This window comes from Euprymna scolopes, chromosome 31 (assembly GCF_053919585.1).
Source record: "Euprymna scolopes isolate OS-2025 chromosome 31, ASM5391958v1, whole genome shotgun sequence".
Taxonomy (NCBI): Eukaryota; Metazoa; Mollusca; class Cephalopoda; order Sepiida; family Sepiolidae; genus Euprymna; species Euprymna scolopes.
The window spans coordinates 41,968,452-41,984,697 of NC_136512.1; the positions used below are offsets into that span (position 1 = coordinate 41,968,452).

General features: G+C 33.3%; 1 protein-coding gene and 1 pseudogene across 1 annotated transcript in view; one reads left to right on the forward strand and one right to left on the reverse strand.

Annotated features, from left to right (window-relative positions):
* The window catches only part of LOC145255711 (uncharacterized), a 69,777-nt gene that overhangs the window by 23,738 nt on the left and 29,793 nt on the right, over positions 1-16,246 (forward strand). The window lies entirely within an intron of this gene.
* On the reverse strand, positions 490-705 carry LOC145255958 (U2 spliceosomal RNA; annotated as a pseudogene).

Genomic DNA, 16,246 nt, shown 5'->3' on the forward strand with positions numbered 1-16,246 from the left:
ATGACCAACAGTGCCTGCCACTGGATGCCAGTACCATAGAATGAATGATGGTGCACGAATATTGAAAACGAACCACTTAATTTCAGAGCAGCCCAATGGGGCTCAACACTGATCATGATTGATAGCAACTGACAATGACCAAACTCCAGTAACCACCTTTATTGAATAGGTTTTGGTTTTGTGCCATACTCCACCAGGCAACACAGTATCGTGGTTGTTTATTTTTACAAACGCTTTTAATACAGGAAATGAAAGCTAATTATATTCATCAAAACTTTTATTTTTCATTAAAAAAACTGTTTTGGCTCAAAGTTCACCATATGCGTTTTTATTTTCATTAGTTAGGCCCTCAGTTTTTGTTATCTGTGCACTAAGATGGCAACCTCCACTGAGAATAACGTCCTACTAGCGGGACTCGTGGATATTCTACAGGGGACTCCTTCGTATGTAATATATTAATGTTGATATTCCATAGATGTTCAGCATAAATGGAGATACACTGATATTATTGTACCTATTTACAATGCCTCCCCACAGGACAGTTAGACACCAGGGTCGTTTTTAAACGTGGAGAAAAGGTACAAAAATAAAAATTGTCTCAGTCGTGAAGGATTTCTCCTCCACCGAAAGAACAAGAAATGGAATGGCAGCATCTGAAGAACAGATACTACACTTTGATCTTGGCCAAAAGGCCAAAGATTGTAGCTCTTTTGTTAAAACTGTAAAAGTATGTATGCTCAAATATATTTTAATTTTTGCAGATTGCGTATATATAATAATATATTATAGTTAGTGCTCTATGGATTTTTTGAAGCCTGCCCCCCCCCTTGCAAAAAAGTAAACTACAGTTGTTGGTCACTGGCGGTCGTGGCCGAAATGAAATAATCTGATTCCCTAGCGATAACATGCAAGATACTATTTTGATTTTTTTTAAAAAGCAATTAAGGAATGCGTAAGTTTGCATGAATTAATAAAATTACGAAAAACGGCCTATTAGAACAATAATGGAAAGTAAAAACAAGTTTTAGAGGTAAGGCATTCTCACTGTATATGAACTGTTTAGAGCGATTGAAATCAGTAGTAGCAGTCCTAGCTGTTTCCATTTGTTGTTCAAGTCTTCCTCTTTTCAACTCGTCGACCAATAGTATTAAAGTAAATCCTGTCTTGTCTTTTTCTAACGTGTAAAACAACAATTACGACTTTTTCGCTTCACTTTGAGTATTGTCATGTTAAGAACGGCGTTCGAAATAGACACCCCACCCCAAACATCCCCATGTAAAGAACGGCTTTCGAAGTAGACAACCCCCTTTTTATTAGGATGGATGTGGAAAAATAACTTCCCCCAAATTTAACCGTGATAATCATTGTCGGCATACCCACCTGCAAATGCTAAAAAAAAAATTTGTGGGTTGGCAGTGTCGGTAGGAGAAAATTAGATTCATTCTAGATGCATGAAAATCTGGCAGCCAGTGAATTACAGTGTATAATACAGATTTTTATATTTCTAAGTACTTGTCTCCGCAATATTTGTAGATTTTCTTAATCAGCATAAAACTAGAAAAGTTTTTTTTTTTTTTTTTTTTTTTTTATAAGAAAATTGAAGGTTGACCTGATGTACAAATTTTTACCCCCTCTCCCCCCCCCAAAAAAAAAATTAACATGAATCAGACCGGAAAGTATCTTTAAATAAAATACTCCACTGAACTCAATTCCCTATGTAATGAAATTTATATTAAAACTAGCGTAGGTAATCGGTGTTATAAAAAAAACAGTAATTGTGACTAAAACAAGATTCTAACTTGCAAACATGCATGCAGGTCTGTCAATCAAGGGCTGGAAGCAAAAATGGAAACCAAACAGGTAATCTTGCAGACTTTGACACGGATTCTCAGGATATTCCGTCAATCATGTATCAGGTGTGACTGGAATTGGATTAAGCAGTAACAGACGCAGACTAATACCTGCCGCAGATTGAATGTTTTTAATTCCTTTTTAGGAAAGATGAATGCTTTATTTTTAATCGTAAATTGTTGGACTTAAGTACAGTTTTGTAGTTTTTTGTCAAGAATTTTATTAGTTCTTTTGCTCAACAGAATTTTGTTTTAGAAAAGCTAAAAATGTTTACAAAAATCGTAAATTGTTAGGTGAGCGATGGATAGAGGAAATATTTGTCTCTGAAGTGAGAGTTGGGAAGAATATATACAGCAAGAGAATCTAGATCATGCAGGTTTAAAGTATACATAAATAAATTACTTAAATAAAAGAAAAAAGTAACTGGTTGTAAAAAGTATAATTAATCACTGAAACAAGTGCAAATCAAGCAATTTACTCATAGGGCAAAGGTAGAAATCATTGCGATGCCATGTTTTAATGTTACATTATCGTTCTTTTACCATGCTCTTATCACCATTCCGGTATATAGGAACAGCCAGAGATCATCCAATCAGGAGCAGACTTTATTTTTATAACTGAAAAAGAACTACTTCCTCTTAAAGATGGTTGTAATTGATGTTACTCCTAGGATATAATGTAGATTTTTATGACTAAATGTATCTAAAATGGTGTTCAAAAGTTACATAAGATAGTGGCTAGACATAATAAATTTGTATGTGGCATCTGTTGTTGCAAAACTATGGTACTTTGGTCCAGAGGGGAATTTCTGCAAGATATATATATATATATATCTAGGTGAGTTAAAAGAATAAGGGTTAGGGAATGGGAGAAGGGAGAATTTTATTATTTTTGAATTTAGAAATGGAAAGATCAAGGTATGTCTGAGTATAGGATCCAGTTAATAAGGGTGCAACCCCAAATCTGTCGAAAGTGCAGAATTCCTCCCAGTGATGAGTTGGGGTGGTAGGACTTGTTGTTTAGAGGAGAAAGATAGGAACTACATCTAAAGATGATTGCGATCATGTTGTTCCTAGGATGTAATCTAGGATTTTATCACTAAATGTGTCTAAAATGGTGTTATAAAGTTACATAAGATAGTGACTAATAGTCTGTACATAATAAATTTGTATGTGGCATCTGTTGTTGCAAACCTACAGTATTTTGGTCCAGAGGTGAATTTCTTCGATCAAGATATATGGAAGATAAAGTGCAATTTCAAAAATAAAAAAAAATATATCCATATGACTTGGGTGCATAAGCTATAACTGAAACCAAAAGTCATGAATAGGTAAAATTATTACAAGAAATAGAAGTCCATAACAAATGAGTCGGAAGTAAGTGTGACACAATAACGTGCTATCCTATTAATATATAGATTGCCATATATCACACTGTGTGTGTGTGTGTGTGTGTGTGTGTGTGTGTGTGTGTGTGTGTGTGTGTGAGAGAAAGATATGAACAAGTTATGTCTGCATGTTTTTTACCCTTTCTAATTTACGTATGCATTTTCTAGTTTCAAGTGAGGAAATGGCCGATATATCTGTCATATTCGCTTTTATTTATAAACATATCGTGCCTACAAATTCAGAACGGTTTTCAGTTGTAGTTTTAATAAGTTTGACATGCTGTTTCATTTTGCTTCTGTGGAAGTTCTCAAATTAATTCCTAGAACTAACACTTTATCTCTATACGAGATACATAAACATTCGAATATTCCATTAAAGTTCTCGTTTACACTTCTAAACACTGAGTTAATAAAGAAGTTAAACATAATTTTCCTTTTCCAATTGACTATTTAAATGTATGTCTTTCTTCTCTCTTGGTTTTACTAGATTCCAGGACCAGAATTCATCTGGTTTGGAGCATCTAGCTTTGGGCTTTTACTTGAGATAACATCACTTAGAGAAGGTACACCATTCTTTGTAAAAGGAAGCGCGGGTCGGCCATACTGAAATCTTACTGTGGCCGTGAATACTGTGATTTTTAAATATATTTAATCAGTGAAAATTATCCTCATGCAAGGTTGTCCTAACAAACTCATGTACAGATCCTAGACACTCAAAGTGGTGTCTAGTCGGCATTCAAGTTCTCGTGTAGCTATGTTTGTATAAATAAAATTTATGTATGTACACGTACACACTGTAAAATGGCGTCCCAAGATGGAAAAGTTAATTCCCCAAACAGTTTTGTGCCATTTATACCCCCCCCTTTACAACTGAACTTTGTATACTAATGCTTATTTCCGTTTTGACCACTTTGATTCCAGAGAATGTCTCGAATAGTCTTAAGAAATTAAATTTAGGAAATCTTGCTTAATCGGCATCTAATGACTATGGATCAAATTGAATTTTCAACTGGGAGGTTATGCCCATATTATGCCTTCAAAAAAAAAAAAAAAAAAAAAATTTAAGATATACCCACAAAAATATAAATTTTGAATGTGTTTTTAAAATTTGTAAAAAAAAAAAAAAAAAAAAAAAAAAAAAAAGGCATCGATATTAACGGCTTCTATTTGCTTTGTACTCCCTTTACATAAACTAAATATAGTCCTCATTACCACCCTTTACATCTAGCAGCTGTGATCACAAATTCATAATGATCAATTAACTAGTTTAGGAGTGAATCATGTACATACAAATTTATCAACCTAAGTTTCTGTAGATTCCACAAACTTTATCTCTTTCACGTCAACGACAGACATAATTACTTAAATCTGACAATGCTTATGCAAAATGTGCCACACCCGATCATATTTGTTCATTTTCTGTGCTGCCTTTATCTTGCCTCCTTCCCCTTCACATGCTTTTTATTCTGCCATATTTTATTTACTTTTTTTCTTTTCACACTATAACACTTTATTAAAAATCGCTTCGTCCTATTTTTTGTTCTTCATTATAAATCCTTAGTCATAAGTACTCGTTTTCTAAAAATAAAAAATAAACTGTTCAGATACCAAGTTTTTAAAATGACACAATTTAGTAAATTTATTTTAATTTCGAATAAAATGTAATTGCTGCTATCATAATTATTAAATTCTAATCTAAGTTTATTTTCCACATGTTTTATATATAAAAATGTTCATACTATGTTTTAAAGATAGTTCTAGAGTTTGAAATGTGACTCATTTAACGTCCCGCCTTTTATTAGAATGTTTCCTGATCTGCCTATTTCTTTCCTCCACAACCAGATGGCAGTTACTTTAACAAGTTCTCACATTTATTTTGATAAATTCTCTTATTCTGTATGAACAAATACACACACATATATATATATATATATATATATATGCAATATGACAGTGACAAAAAATAGTTAAGTATTGACAACTTGCTTAAAAAACGAAACGGTTGGTAAAATATGAAAGTTAATATTAAATCTAATCTATTATGATTTAATGTTTCTCATTGTTAAATTCTAGACTAGGTTTGCTTAAAAATATAAGTAATCTGTAGTGGTAAATACTAGGACAACACAGCTAAAAAAAAGTTAGATTCCGATAATGCATACTAGAATTGCCTATAATGGCTACTGCTAAAGTAATAGGCAATTCAGTTCTAGTTTTCTGGCGATTGAAGGTTCAATCTTCAGTATGGGTGATGAATTACTTGATACTTCTGCCTGATCATGGGTGACAGAACAAAAAGTTGTCCCCATTGATTAAATAAAGGATCAACATGTCCTACAAATTCTTGAGTTCAAGGTGCTGTTATGGAGTAGGTCAAACATGAGAAAGTATTTGTTAGTGATTAATCTGTCTATTTATCTATGTAGATTAGCGATATATCTCTCGATCTAGTTATCTATTTATCTATGTAGATTAGCGATATATCTCTCGATCTAGTTATCTATTTATGTATCTGTCTTGATCCATCTAACTGGAGAGATGGACAGGAGATGAATGTGAAGAATGTTAAATCTGTCAAAATATGGTAAAATCATATCCTAGACAAGTTTACTGGAAGTATCTGGTCAGCTGACTGAAGTATGTTATGTCGTTGTAGTTAGCTGAGAAGAATAATTGAAGTTCTAATTCGGACGTTGAGCAGAGTGGACGGTTAACAAGTCATCCCCCTCTTCACTGAGGAGGGGCTGACATGTTGTAGAATGGAGACCTAGAATTAATCATTTAAGCAAAGATATTCATTTTCCATTCTTCTGTGATCGACACCTCGAAAGTGAATAAAAACTATATAAAACCAACCAGCGTTCTTGGAAGTGAATGAATATTCGTCCAAAACAGGTTCCAGCCTCCCCTCCAAGACACAAGATGAATTCCAGGTGGACAAGATCAACGACGCATGAAACTAAGGTATGTCCAAAATACATGTATCACACACACCCGCATATGAACATTTAGGCGATCATAGCACTGGAACATAGACATCAACACAACTTAGGGTTCAGATAGGGAAGAACCACCATAGACATTTAGTGACATATACACATCAGGATGAACCCTTTGTCCCAAGTACACCTATCGACATATGGTACACATTACTAACAGACCCCGTTTTGGTATGCCATTATGCAATAGTACACCTGGAGGTCGGTGTCTGAAACATGAGAATATCTAAAATGAGCTTAGTAGTTGGAATAATCTAAGTCTTGTCTATAAGAATTTAAGTAGATGTGTTCATTTCAACTGACATATGCATTTATGCCTGATGGTGTGTAAATGGGATAGGTATTGTAGTTGTGTATGTATGTTAGCATGCCTGTTAATTTTAATTGTATATATCAAAATGGAGAGTGTATGAACTGTATAGGCAAGTTCGGTTTGTGTATATGCTGCTGCGTTTAGTTTACTTTTTTTTTTTCTTTTTTTTTCTTTTTTCTTTTTTTCCTTTTTCTTTTTTTTCCTTTTTTTTTCTTTTTTTTTCTTTTCTTTTTTTTCTTTTTTTTTTTTCTTTTTTCTCTGCTTGTTCAACTAGGCAGGATGCATTGTGCGCAATGATACAAATGAGATTGGTGTTCCCTGTGAATTCACCTAAGAAAATACGATGGTGTTAAGAATAGACTTGAAAAAAAAAAAAAGGACTGACCACATAGGTTAGTTTAGAAGTCATTTTTTTTAAAAGCCGTCCAACATCTCCCAGCATGTAAAACTGATCTTAAATTGAATGACAATTAAGGTAGCAGGATCAGCTTAGTTTTAAAAATATGATCTGCACGCCCCCCCCCCCCCTTCATCTAGCTAAGATGCCCGCAACTGTCTGTGGCCAGCAGTCTGATTATGGCTGTGTTTAGTTACTAAAATATTTACTTCCATTCGTCTAAATTATAATAAATCAGCATTTGTTTTTAGATTTTGTTCTAAAAATAGTTTTATTTGGACCAATCAGCTACAGACTTGTCACCATGGTAACTAATAGTCAATAAATGATTTCACCAATCACAAGACCTAATTTGGCTTTCTGAACAATGCCAAGGTTTCAGATTTAATGCTGACACTGGTTGTCTGTTATTGCATATTTTATTTTCTTCGTTGCTAATGTATTGAATTCCATTCACAAGGTCATTAGCGACTGGGGCGCAAGTATTTTATATCTGACAAAAGTTGTTTCTGAAACAAACACAAATAACATTAAATTTAATTTCTGCTGTGAACTTTTCCTGAATATTTTAAATTTCCTTTGTATAGGCTTTTCCTTATTCAACTTTTTATTTAAAATCAAGTGCTACTTGTTGTCCACACACGGTGATCTTACATCAGTTTATATTTTGGACATAAAATTTATTTCTCCATAGTGATTGAAGTGTATATCATTTTCTCTAGTCAGCTGGGAAATTAATGTTAGTCATTGATTTTTTTTTTTTTTTTTTTCCCTCTATCCTTAGAGGGTTATTTCAGAACCTAAACCTACATAATTTTTACATTTAAAATCCTCTTTAAAAAAAAATTATACTATTAAAAAAAGTAAATGCTAGATCAACTTGCAAAAAGTTCCTATTTATATCATAGATTGAAATTCTTGCACTAAAGTCATGTGACCTGCTGAGGTCATGGAATAAAGTTTCAAGACACCACCGGAAGTTGATAAATGATTATTTTTCTTTGTCAAAATGCATTGTACCTAATTGCAGAGAGAATTTAAACTTGTTAAGCAAATGATTTTACATGAAATTTTTTTAAGCCTATCATCATAAACACAATTTTTCATTCAGTTATCGGTTATTCATTTTTAGTTTTCAATAAACTTTTAGCCTCAGTCGTAACTTTGACAATATTGGAGATTTAAATTTTTTTTGACAACCATACTATAAGCTAAACTCTTATAGTTGTCTTTAAATTTCTTTAGGTATGTGAACTTCATTTTCGACTTGAACAGACATCAGCTTTTAATGAAAAGACAGGTATCAACCAGAAATCATTTTAACTCTTATCTTTGAATAGCCTTCAGTCAATTGATAAACGGTGATCCATTAGTAAGACCACAGTAAAACAAAAGAAACTGACTTCATATCGATACAAATGTTCAGATTGGTAATCGTGACCTGCTTGACAGCTTCCCAAGTGAGTAAATGCTGGAAAATTGTGGAAACCAATTGTTATACACGTTAAATCCAAGAATTGTGAAAAGTAATTCTGGAACTTTTTTCTTTAATCGATGAATATGGAAAGAAATGTTATAAAATGAAATGGTTATCTCCTTCAACACCCTCTCTTCTAACGGTTAAACAAGATAAAAAAAAAAAAAAAAAAATCTAAACTACATATGAACATTAATTGGAAAGGTTTTTTTTTTTTTCGTTATCAGAACACAAACCAATGGATGGCGAAAATGAATGTTGAAGCCTTATGTAGCTTTCATTGTTAGTCAATTTCAGTCCTTCGAATCGAAAAATCTCCATAAGATGTGCGTACATACGTCATGCATTACAATAATTCAAATCACTTTTAATATCACATTAAACAATATTGAATTTTTTTTTTTTTTTTGTGGCGGGAGATTAAATTTTCTCAATCAAACAAAGGATAAATTTTTTCTTTTTTAACTTTTTAAATAACTCAAGTCATTCACATCGAATTTACGTCTATATTTTTATGTGTAACTAAAATATTTTTCTCATTCTTGAATCTCTATCTCTCTACTATTAAGTCGGTGTGTTCCCTATAAACTTCAAAATAGCTGGGCTGATTTTTTTCTACACAAATGTATCTGAGTGTTTTTATCTAGGTTTTGTATCACTTTCTCCAATAAGTATTCAAAATTGATAATTGAACAATTGGATTAAAGGAACTGCCCAATTTTCACCCAAGCATTTTTGTACAGCCTTACATCACAAGTGAATTTTAGAAGTTTTCTCAAACAAAGGCTCAGTAAATATAACAAGAAAAATAAATAGGTTCTTTGATAGAGGCACGTTCAAAATAAATGTTTTTGTTTAGAGCTGAATTGAACTGATATAAAATAAGTCTATAAAATCAACTGTACGTTCTCTACAGTGCAATGTAGACTACAATGTGTTGTGGAAACTGTCACTGTAGAGAAGCATGTGAAGCTTCCACCATTACACTGTGGTGAGTTCTTCAACAAGAGCAGGCAGTCGATTTGATTGAAAAATAAACGATTCCACTGATTTCGATGACAACAAAAGCATGGGAATGTGGAACATTTGTGGACCCTCATTCAATCTACGGCAAGGTTGAGCCTCCCTGCTAGTATATAATCAGTCTTTAATTTCTTTTAAAGACCGTTTAGAATCAATATAGTTATCTACCCAGCCCCAGGTGAAATGCACACAATGTGACTCTTTGGGTCATCCAAAGAACTCTGGTTTAATTTGTTTGAATCGGCAAAAAGTGAGTTTGCAAAACCACTTAAATCTATATATTGTTTTCCTTGTTTACATTCAGACAGTTTAATAACCAAACCCTTCATATGCTAATCTGTTTTGTCCTCTGATCGGGCTAAGCCTTTATGCATATTTTCAAAGATTATGCATTCATTTTGTTTTGTTTTTACTTGTCATTATCTACTCTAACCATTACCATAACACTGCCTAATTTTTCATGAAATAATAATGGCATTATCACTGTATTCTCTGTAACCCAGTGTACATTTTTTAATCAAAATGACTGGGCAGGAGCTGCTAAAAACAGCCTTTCCTGCCTTGACAGAGTACAAAATAGACTTCGTGGCTTAGTGGGGGATGCCCTTTTCTCTTCCCTGCAACCTCTCTCCCACAGAGACGTTGCAAGCCTATCTTTGTTTTATCGTTATTTTCATGGCAGGTGCTCGTCTGAACTCCAATCTCTGGTCCCCCCCTGGCCAATCTTTTACGAAAAACACCAGTCTAGCTGAATCCACTGTCAAAAACTTTCCCCACTCTTTATCTATGCCTAAATCAAAACGTAGATTCCATGAACAAAGCTTCTTAGAAGTGCACGCCTGTGGAACTCTGTTCCGTCTGCCTGCTTCCCTTCTGACTACAACTTGGATGTCTTCAAGTCCAACGTAAACAAATTCCTGGTGAACCGCCCCCTTAAGTAGACACTTTATTAAATATCCACACTAACGTACTGTACTTACAATAACTCTTATCCCTGAGTGGCTTCTGGGCCTTGATAAGTGGTGACCACCTTGTAAAGAAAAAAAGACTGCTCAGTTTTATAGAATATAAGTTTTGAAATTTTTTTTTTTTCTGAAAGTTAATATTCAGACTTTTTCTAAACTAGTTTTTTTTCATTTAATTTCTATTAAATTTACTTTTTCTTTTGTGCTGTATTTTTTTTAATTGCATCGTGTTTTTAGATGAGGATTATTTGCTCATTAGTGCTATTTTATTAGATATTTATTTAACGATATTTACTTTAACATGTTACCTACCCTTATATAGTGGCTTCTACTTCAAACTTCAATAACTTTTATTTACCAAATTTCCACTACAAATGATTACTATAATGTCCCACTGACTACGTTACACTCGGTAACCCTTATCCTTAAGTGGCCACCAAGCTTTGATAAGTGGTAACTCTTATGTTAAAAAAAAATTTACAAGAGATTTACAGCATCTTTATTTCCATATAAGATATGACTAAATCTTATTTTAATCACCAAAAATGAGTGAATTTTCTTTTTCTCGAGTTAGATCGTTCTTTTATACTTCCCTCACGCAATGGTTAATTTATGTGCAAAAATGGGTCGGCAGTATGCACTAAAACTTAATTTTGGGAGGGAGGAAAATTGAATAAAAACTTGGTTACTGGAATTTAATATTGTTTATATGCTCTGTTAAACTTTTAACAATCAAGATTTGACCTTTTTATAAATAAAAATATTTTTACACACACTCACTATATAAGGAGTTGATCAGACAAATGTATGTGTATACTAATGTGTATCAAAAGATAATTCAGACGCAGCAAGATGTATTGTAAAGGCCAACTGTAACATAGCGCATATGAGAATCAGCAGCAACCATAGGATAGCTGACTAGTGAAAATATTGGGCGTCTTAGAACATATGCAAATCAAGCAAGAATACTCGTGTCATGGGAAGGAGAAATAGGACAGCATGTGGTCGAGCAAGAGAAGTGTTCTGAGGAAGATGTATGTGTAAAGTTGAGGGTGAGAAAGAGCTGGCTAGGGCTCTGAAGTGACAGGACTTTAAAAAGCACATGTCATATGGCTGAGCATTGTAAAACGTGTGCGCATATGTTACAGCTATCAAACAAAGGCAAAACCTTAAGTGATTTATATATAGACGTGCACGTGTATAATTGCTATATATTTCCTAACTTAAACCAGCTTCATCATTCTTGATGTCATTTACCCAACACAGATCTTTTTTCAGAAACTTGAGACCGTTTACCAATTTGTTAAACATGTGAGACGATTTCAGATTTTATCCATGTATCACGATTCAAATGAACTATTCAGTGTTACATGAGTTGTATTTTTCTAAGGGGTGGAGTACTTTTTGCAAATCTTTCCCATCCCAAGCAGAAATTTTATTAGAACTTAGTTGAATATATCCACTTGGCTTGACATTTGGGTTATAGAACCCATGTTGCCTTATGACAACTTCAATTGCCATCTTGCCGAGTTGCAGTTTCACAATATTTCTTTGACTTTTTAATCAAATAACATATTGCCATTGAAAGCATAAAGGGACAGATTTTATATTGGAACCTGACATTGTTAGTCTGTGAGGGGAGCAGAAGGGCCTTCCAAAGGCAAGCTGTCTGAAGAGAAATTTTCAAAGTATAAAGTTTCTGGCATCTATGGATCTCATTTGGCCACTGCAATTTATGCTGCTGTAGTGAGCCCAGTGCTTTCACAGGTCTCGCATCGGATTACATTTTTATTTTTTTCCAAATCTTAATCTTCAGTTATTATCCCTACCCATACAGAGCTCTGCACAATCCATTTTTCATAGAGCTTCACAATAGTTAAGGCTGGTCCGAATGAACCTTTACACTGGAAGAGTAGATTTGACTGCTATTGGAGTCGGTCGGATGTATTTTCATTCATTGATGAGATAACGTTTCTTTTTATTTAATTTAGTTGACAATTTTATACATTGAAAGGAAAAGCTGGAATTTATACAGGGGCCTTGTTTTTTCCTTTTTGGATGAAACATACTTTTTCATTAATTTTATTTTAAGCGGTATAGGAATAAAATTAGATTCACTTTACTGAAAGCAAAGATGGTCTTTGCTATAGATATAGAATTAAAAAAAGAAATCCTGTAAGAATGTTTACAAATTTTTTTTGTTTTGTTTTGTTTACTAAAATGCTTGTTTACATAAGGTTTCTTTTTTTTAAAGTCAGATGATGAAATTTCTCAAATCATTAGGGACAGACCTTACCCCTCTCCGGAGGCCACAATCTTGTAGATGAAGAGTCAGCTGATGGTCTACTTGTGTTACATGTTTGGTATTCTACACAACCATTTTGTCCATCACCTCTCGCCCTAAAACTGACTTTTTTTTTTTTTTTTTGTAATAAAATGACAGTTCAATCAAAAATTATGATCAAACCAGGTATGAACTCAAACAAAACCAATTCGTCTCCTCCTTTGAGGCTTGCATTCATGAATATTCGTAGGCTTAAAACTAATTTAGATGTTGAATCATTTTTCCTAGCAACCCCCCCCCTCCTTATATCTTGCATAAGTGAAACTAACCTATACTCCTCCATCCCCTCTAACCATTTTAACATGCCTGGTTATCACCTACTTTGCCGTAAGAACTCAGAAAATCATATGCACTGACTTTGAGTCTATATTTGACCCCCCCCCTCTTGACGAGAATCAATGCTAGAATCAGACCAGCCTTCATGTGCTTTAGACTTAACCTGCAACATAGCCTTAGCTACTTATAATTTCTTTACCACTCTCTTTTTACTCAGGATTGTACCCTAATCAACCAAGTCTCTAACAGCATAGATAGAGCACTCTTCCTTTATTAGTGTGCAAGTACATGTATTTGGTAACTTTAATGTCCACCACTGTAAGTAGCTTGGTTTCTCGTCTTACAGACCCAGCTGGTAGCATAACACATAGCTTCTCTATATCTCCTTCCCTATCACAGTTACGTTTCCGACCAGTTTCTCAGATTGATAAGAACAAGCCTCACTTCTAGATCTATTTCTGACCAGTTCCTGATGATTGTAACTAATATCCATAACTCACTCAGGAATGCTGATCACACTGTGATAATGGTAGATATCACCCTAAACTTTCGACCCAAAGAACCATTGCTCAAAACGACAAGGTACTATAAGGCTGACTAGGAAAACTATTCTGAATCTCATCAGATACCCATGGGGAAATTTCTTTTTTTTTCTTCCTGCAGAACAGTGCACAAATGAGACCACTGACTGGTTCAAAACGACAATTGAAGCACGTTTCCACACGGAAGTTCTTTAGCAAACCCCACTCTCTCCAATGGTTTACTTCTACTTATGCAGCTGCGATTGCTCAAAGGCAGCATGTATACTGCAGATTTATGACCTAAGTCCAGTACAAACACAGCTTTTTAGAAGCTAAAAATAATTGTAAGAAAAAATAGCGACAGCTAAGAGAATACACCAAAACCATCAGAAAACACATTGAAGCACAGAAATTAGGAACTTGTGATTTCTGGAAAATCTACAACAGTGTAGTAAATAAGCAATCATGAGGTTGTTTGCATGGTAACCAAGAAGGCTAACATGCTTACCAGTCAGTTTGCTACGAACTCTATGTTGGACCCAGCAAACCATTCCCTCCCTGATTTTCCTTTTCAGACAAACCATGCTAGATGATCTGAAAATCACCCCTTAAGTGCATGATATATATATATATATAAAAAAGAAAAAAAAGAACCTAGACACCTCAAAAGCATATTAGAAAATAAAATGAAGGGCTTGAAAAGAAATAAATATTTAGGAAAACAAGGTTTTAGTACCTTAACTCGTAGCATATGTACATGCAGACATGTTAGTAAAATAAAAACATTTTTATATCTAGCACTAAATTATTTTAATTATTTGGAATAATTAATGGAAATAAAGTAATTAAGACATTGGTTTTAACTGTAGCATGAACTAAATGCTTAACAATTTTATTTTAGCAGCAAAATGTATCTGTAACAGTGATACATGTATCTGCTGTTTATCCAATGAAAATGAATGATAAATCTAACCAAGTATACACTATTGAGAATTTTACGCTGGATAAAATCCAATCGCATTGATTGGATTTTTTTTTTAAATAGAACTTATTGGAAACTTATGTAAATGATTGACTAGTTAGAATGAAATATCGATTTGTACAAATACATTACTATTTAGATATGTTAAATCCAACAGACTTTATAATATTATCGTTATAAAAAAATCCTTTAAGAAAATAAAGTTGAGCTTTAAAAACTGTCTACCTAAGCGCAAAATGCAATATTCCAATTTCCTGTTGTTGAATACTGTTTACTATTTGTCTGACTTGGCATTTATAGGTACTTAATTTCCTTTGTCTTAATTGCTGGTGGAGGTAACATGCAAGCCTGAGTCGAGACTTTGTAATTGGTTGCTAATCTCAACTGGTAATAATTATTACTTTCTACACCGTAAACATCATGAAAAGAGTAGGTAAAAAAATAATTGGTTATATTTTTTATGAAAATTTTATGTGTATATATAGGCAGCATTTTTTTTCTCTAGGCATATTTCATTGAATAAAATAGACGTTTTTTGTCTATAATTCTATTTTCGATCCTTTCCAACTTCTGAATAACAGTTCTGGCAGGAACTGGCTGATGTAATCACCATATTTCGGAAAGTCCAAGTACTTTCAATCCTTCAAGATTCATCGTCAGATAAATAAATCTAACTGGTTCTGAACAATTGAGAGATATATATATATATATATATATATAATCCTTTTTTTTTTTTTTTTTTTTTTTTTAACATTAATAGCATCTTGAAATAAAATAAATCAATGTTAAAAAAAAAAAAAAAAATTTGTTCAAAACCAGTTAGATTAATTTATCGCTGATGATGAATCCTGAAGGGTTGGAAAGTACTTGGACTTATGATAAATATGGTGATTACATCAGCCAGTTCCTGCCAGAAGTGAAGATTATTTGGAAAGGATCGAAAATAGAATTAAGACAAAAACATCTATTTTATTCAATGAAATATATATCTTAAATGGTCATTCTGTAGACAATTCCAAAGCCAAATAACATAAATCAATCACGAGACTTGCATACCTTCAGCAAGCATCATAAGGATGGGCCCTACTTCTCCATATTGTATGCACTATTTTGTAAATTATGCCATAGAAACGCTACCAATTGAAAAATTATTTACTGATCTGGTTGAAATTTTGCATGGTAGTTAAAATTCATATATCCAATATTGAAAAAAAACCAGGTTGAAATTCAATTTTTACCATATCCAAATTTGTCAAGCTCACATAAGGCATCAGACTTCATTGTCTTCCATATGGACCAAGTAACGAATCGCTTTACAAGATAAAAAAGGTAAAAGCCAAAACTGTGGCTTTTACCCTTTTCTATAGCTTTGACCGAGATATCCATAAATTAAACCAGTTCTGACTATGTTCAAGTTGTTTGATTGGTCAAGCCATTTAGACATAAAGCTGTTTGCAAACAGTTTCAACTGAAAACATAACCTTTTGGAAGTGATAATAAAATGTGATTCTTTTTTTTTTATTACTGTTTGTGTGCTTTTTTTTGCATGAAAGCTTATTTTTGCTTCCTAGGCTGCTTTATGGCGACTTGATTTTCAATATGGCAGCACTTTCTGTAAATCTTAAGTGTTGCTTCTCAGAGCCAAGTGATTCTATTTCTTTTTTTTTTTTTTTCTTTTTTCTGATTGTTTTCTAATTCTTTTTTTGACACT